The sequence below is a fragment of the Danio rerio genome, chromosome 13 (assembly GCF_049306965.1).
Source record: "Danio rerio strain Tuebingen ecotype United States chromosome 13, GRCz12tu, whole genome shotgun sequence".
NCBI lineage: Eukaryota > Metazoa > Chordata > Actinopteri > Cypriniformes > Danionidae > Danio > Danio rerio.
Window position 1 is genome coordinate 45,365,001 of NC_133188.1, and position 6,223 is coordinate 45,371,223.

At 50.1% G+C, this 6,223-nt stretch overlaps 1 protein-coding gene across 5 annotated transcripts in view; it reads right to left on the reverse strand.

The window, feature by feature from the left end:
• The window catches only part of pcdh15a (protocadherin-related 15a), a 759,862-nt gene that overhangs the window by 718,492 nt on the left and 35,147 nt on the right, over positions 1-6,223 (reverse strand). The window lies entirely within an intron of this gene.

Consider the following 6,223-nt stretch of genomic DNA (forward strand, 5'->3'; position numbering starts at 1 on the left):
TATTTAATATTTATAAGACTTTTGCAAGAATATTAACTATGACAGTTCTATAGAATACATATGTTTTAAAGAATTATCTGTTGTTTTAGACCCGACTCATGGCCAAAATCTATTGTTATGAAGTCTTAGTTACCTGCCTGACTCGTTATTCCTCCTTTCTGCTTCAAAGCCATGCTTAGTCAAAGTAACATTATTATACAAACGTTAGTTTTGTCGGCCTGCGTGTCGACGCATATAGGCGTGCATGTACAGTAAACTACTGGGATCAGGAGCAGCACGTGTGAGGCGGGCGGGAATGGCTTTTAGCGCACATGCGTCAACTTGTTTTCACCAGCGTTGTTTCTATCACACACAGAGAGTAACAAACTTGCGTGTGTAAAAGACGGCAAATGTGAATGGCGGCTAACATCTTTATTCTGGGATAACCACTGTAAATTAATACACTTGCATAAAGTAAATCTTGTCCTAAGCTTTTACTGGGGCCTTTTCTTTTGCACCATCTCCCCATGTCGCCCCCAGCAAGATGCCACCCAGGGCGATCGCCCATATTTCCCATGCCTAAATCCATCACTGCATGTAGCCATGTAATAAGCGGGATAAAGTACAGCAAGGCGGTTGTTTTTCAAGAATAAAGACCTTCCTTCTTATACAACAGCCATCTGCTTCATGTCGTACTGCTGATAAGCCTGTAAGGCTTTATGTAAGGGATAAAGTACATCCAGGTGGTTGTTATCACAGAATAAAGCCCGACAGGCTTATGCGACCCAAAGCAGAGGGCTGTTGTATATACTACATTAAAAAAAAGTCTTATCGTCAATCCCAGTTGTAAAAGCAACAAATAATAACTTTACTTCAAGTAGATCATTTGGAAAAGTGGATGGCAACATCAACAGCCTAAGGTATCAAGACATTTGCGCTGCCCATTGCATTACAAACCACAAAAAAGGGAAAATTCAGCCTCCACATCAAAGTTGAGGAAGCAAAAAAGGTCAAGGTGCTCCAGCCCAGTCACCAGACATGAACATTATTTAGCATGTCTGGGGTAAGATGAAGGAGGATGCATTGAAGATGAATCCAATGAATCTTGATGAAATCTAGGATCTGCATTCAGACATTTTTTATTCTGCAAGCTTTGTTTAATTAAAGAGCTAGATTATAGATTACAGCTCAGATCAAAGTTTTGTGCCTAATAGTATAATTTTGTGCCAAGTTGTCAGGAATGGGACTGGAAGGACACAAATGCAGGTTCAAATTAAAGATTTTAATGAACAGCAAAGACTGTAGTCAGGGCCACAAAATAACAGCCAAAAAAAATAACACAAAAATCCAAAAAGATCAAATAAATAGTCTTTAGGACCTCCTCCGTTACCGGGTTTGAAAAGAGAAAAATAAAAATTTCCGAGGGTCAAAAACAGAGTCTCTCGGCCAGTGGCGCGCTGCACACAAGGAGAAAAAACAACAAAAAGGCCGGGGTTAAGACAGCAAAAATATAATGAGAAAAGAATGTCCTTACAAACTCCTCCGGTAGAGGGCGCACTATGGCCCGGCTGTTTTAGATGTGACCGACGAGAGCGAGCGAGGGAGAGGGGAAGTCGGACGGCAGGTGATGTCGGAGAACTCAGTGCGGAGGGGATGACGGTGCCTGAGAACAGAGGGATATGAGCCAAAATGGAACACACACAAGAAGGACAGAGCGCTAGAAGTAAGATGACGGCCAGGCGAGACACAACTGGAAGGGATAACACCAACCAACACGACAAGACTGGAGAGACAACTCGGAAGACTGTTACACGGACTGACACACAACGATCTGACACAGGATGACACACGAGAGGGAACTAAATAGGGGAAGGAGCATAACTGAATCCAGGTGAGATTAATTAAATCATGATAATAGTAAAATAAGGTAACAAGGGGGAGGGAGGAATATTACGTTGAGCACAAGGTGACAGACCAAAACAAAACATCCACGCGTGCTAATGACATGACAACATAAACAAAGGCGGCGTGATCAAACCAGGGGTGTGACAGTACCCCCCCCCCTACGGGCGCCACCAGGCGCTGCAGGGAGAGGCTTACCTCGTCGCCGATGGAAATCCTCGACCAGCGCCTGATCAAGTATGTCCCGGGCTGGGACCCAACTCCTCTCCTCTGGACCATAGCCCTCCCAGTCCACTAGATACTGGAAACCCCTGCCCCTGGGTCTAACATCAAGCAACCTTCGTACTGTGTAGGCTGGTAAGCCGTCCACTAGTTGGGGGGGAGGGGGGGAAGGGGCAGAAGGGACAAGGGGGGAATACATCACAGGTTTAACCCTAGATACATGAAAAATAGGGTGTACCCGACCAAGCTTGGGGGGAAGCTTGAGCCTTACCACCACCGGACTCAAGACTTTAGTGATTTGATATGGACCAATGAACCTGGGGGCCAGCTTGCGTGAAGGCACCCTGAGAGGCAGGTCCTTGGTGGAGAGCCATACTCTTTGACCACAAATGTAATGAGGGGCAGGAGTCCGGTGTTGGTCGGCCGCTGCTTTGGTTCGTCTGCCAACTCGGACCAAGGCCTCCCTAGCTTTCCTCCAGGTGCGTCGACACCGCCGAACGAAAGCTAGGGCAGACGGAACGGCAGCTTCAGGTTCCTGTGAGGGAAACAAAGGGGGTTGGAATCCAATTGAACACTCAAATGGGGACAAACCTGTAGCTGACGACGGAAGAGAGTTGTGAGCGTACTCGACCCACGACAGTTGTTGGCACCAGGAGCTAGGATTGTGGGACGCCAGGCAGCGGAGAGTTCGTTCCAAATCCTGGTTGGCTCGTTCAGACTGCCCGTTGGTCTGAGGATGGAATCCTGATGACAGACTCGTAGAAGCCCCGATCTGTCGACAGAACTCCTTCCAAAAGCGGGAGACAAACTGGGGACCCCTGTCAGAAACCACATTAACCGGAAGACCATGAATCCGGAATACGTGATCAATCACCACTTGCGCAGTCTCCTTGGCTGAAGGAAGTTTGGGGAGGGGAATGAAATGGACTGATTTAGAGAAACGGTCCACCACCGTGAGAATGACGGTGTTTCCTTTAGATTCTGGGAGACCAGTGACAAAATCAAGGGCCACGTGTGACCATGGGCGGGACGGGATGGGTAGGGGGCGAAGCAGACCAACGGGAGGTGCATTAGAAGTCTTGTTCTGGGCACAAACAGAACAAGCCGCCACAAACTGCCTGACGTCCTTGGCCATGGATGGCCACCAGAATCGTTGGTGAATCAAAGCCAGCGATCTCCGCACTCCTGGGTGACAGGCTAGCCTGGACGAGTGTCCCCACTGGATGACCTCTGAGCGAAGTCTGGTTGGAACAAACAGACGGCCCGCTGGGACCCTCCCTGGAACTGAGATCTTTTGTATGGCCTTCTCCACCCGTCTCTCAATGTCCCAGGAAATAGACGCCACCACCATTTCTTTTGGTAAAATGGCATCAACCGATTTCTCCTTTCCTGGGACCTCAAAGAGACGGGAGAGGGCATCGGGCTTGACATTCTTGGTTCCAGGTCTGAATGATAGGGTAAATTTAAAGCGGTCAAAGAAGAGGGCCCAGCGAGCCTGTCGAGGGGTCAGCCTCCTGGCCGAACGGATATATTCGAGATTCTTGTGATCCGTCCAGACCAGGAAAGGTTGGGCTGCCCCTTCTAGCCAGTGACGCCACTCCCCCAGAGCCAGCCTGACTGCCAATAATTCTCGGTTCCCTACGTCATAATTCCGTTCCGAAGGGTTTAGGCGGTGGGAAAAGAAGGCACACGGATGTACTTTCCCGTCCAGGCAAGACCTCTGAGATAGAACTGCGCCTACCCCGACATCAGATGCATCCACCTCAACAATAAATTGTTGTTCAGGATCTGGAATGGACAAAACAGGAGCAGAGACAAAACGGGACTTCAATTCATCAAAGGCCTCCTGTGCATCACTATTCCACTTGAACCATACCTTGGGAGAGGTGAGTGCTGTTAAAGGTGCAGCAATCTGGCCAAAGTTCCTGATGAATCGCCGGTAAAAGTTTGCAAAGCCCAGGAACCGCTGCAGAGCTTTGCGAGAGTCAGGGGTTGGCCACTCGGCAACAGCCCTTATCTTACAGGGATCTGCCTGGATCTCTCCCGCTGAGATGATGAACCCCAGAAACGGAATTGACTGGGCATGGAAAACGCACTTCTCCGCCTTGACATAAAGTTGGTTCTCCAACAACCGTTGTAGCACCTGGCGTACGTGTTGAATATGTATCTGCAGGCACGGGGAAAAGATCAAAATATCATCGAGATACACAAAGACAAAACGATTAACCATGTCTCTCAACACATCATTAACCAGGGCCTGAAAGACAGCCGGGGCGTTGGTCAGACCGAACGGTAAGACCCGGTATTCAAAGTGTCCCGTAGGGGTGTTAAAGGCTGTCTTCCACTCATCCCCCTCACGTATGCGGACAAGATGGTAGGCATTCCTGAGGTCAAGTTTGGTGAAAACCTTGGCTCCCTGCAACAGCTCAAAAGCAGACGACATGAGAGGTAGGGGGTACCTGTTTTTAACGGTAATGTCGTTGAGCCCTCGATAATCAATGCATGGACGCAGGGAGCCATCCTTCTTCTTAACAAAGAAGAATCCAGCACCTGCAGGAGACGAGGAGGGTCGGATGAGACCGGTTTTAAGGGATTCATTAATGTACCTGTCCATAGCCTCTCTCTCTGGACCAGAAAGGGAAAACAAGTGTCCCTTAGGCGGAGAAGTGCCTGGGAGGAGCTCGATGGCACAATCGTATGGTCTGTGAGGAGGCAAGGAAGTGGCCCGGGACTTGTTAAACACCTGGCGCAGGCCGTGGTACTCCACCGGGACCCCAGTCAGATCAGCAGCCTCTGCCTGTAACACAGAGGACACAGAAACAGGAAAAGGGGCACTGCCCAGACAAGAAGACAAACAATACTGGCTCCAAGATAAAATGGCATTACCAGACCAATCAACATGAGGACCATGCTTTACTAACCACGGGTGCCCCAACACTATGGAGGCACTCGGGGAATCCAGAAGCAACAGAGTGGTCACCTCGTGATGATTGCCTGAAACAGTCAGGTTAATAGGAGGGGTAGAATGGGAAACAGTGGTTATAAGCGAGCCGTTGAGGGAGCGAGCAGGGATAGGATCAGGAAGAGGGATAGCAGGAATTCCCCACAAAGCAGCTAGGGAGGAGTCCATAAAATTTCCTTCAGCCCCCGAGTCAACCAGGGCTGAACAAGAATTAGAGGAATCACTGAAGTGTACAGAAACAGGAAGAAGAGTGCGGGAGGAAGAGTGTAGGAAAGGGGTAGTGCTCACCAGTATCCCCCTCTTCACTGGTGAGGCTTGACGTTTGAGTGGGCAGGCTACAGCAAAATGTCCAGGCTTCCCACAGTAAAGGCAGAGTCCCTGGACGAAGCGTTGCTGTCTCTGTAGTGGGGTAAGACGAAGACGCCCTACTTGCATGGGCTCCGGATCCATTGGAGCAGAACCAGATGCTTCTGCAGCCAAGACTGGACGGGAATCCTCCACTCTCCATGGGGGGCGAACCGTTAGACGCTGACGACGACGATGGAGACGTCCCTCAATCCGCAGGGCCATGTTAACTAGGTCATCAAGGTCCTGGGGAAGATCCTGTGTGGCCAGCTCGTCCTGAATGTCATCCTGTAACCCGGCGCGGAACATAGACCTGCACGCGCCCTCGTTCCAGTCACAGGAGGCCGCTAGAGTCTTGAAGGCGATGGCATATTCAGTAACGGATTGTCCTGCCTGGCGTAGGCGTGCCAGCTGGTCCGCTGCTTCCTGGCCCCGGACTGATCGGTCAAATAATCTCACCATTTCTTGGCGAAAGTCTTCAAACGAAGCACAGCAAGGGGCTCTGGTCTCCCACACTGACGTTCCCCAGTCGCGAGCTTTACCGGTGAGGAGGGTCAATACAAACGCCACTTTAGATTCCTCAGATGCATAAGTGCGTGGTTGTAAGGTGAAAACCACTGCACACTGAGACAAGAAGGCTCTACAGGAATTAGGGTCTCCGTTGTAGGGTGGAGGGTTGTTGCAACGGGGCTCCGGATCATGATGACGGAGAGGACCCCCCTGGGCTGCCTCATGCTGTAGGTCCTGGACGAGTGCAGTTAGCTCTGCCACTTGATTGGCCAGGAATTCCACCTCCCTGGTGGTGTTGGTTAA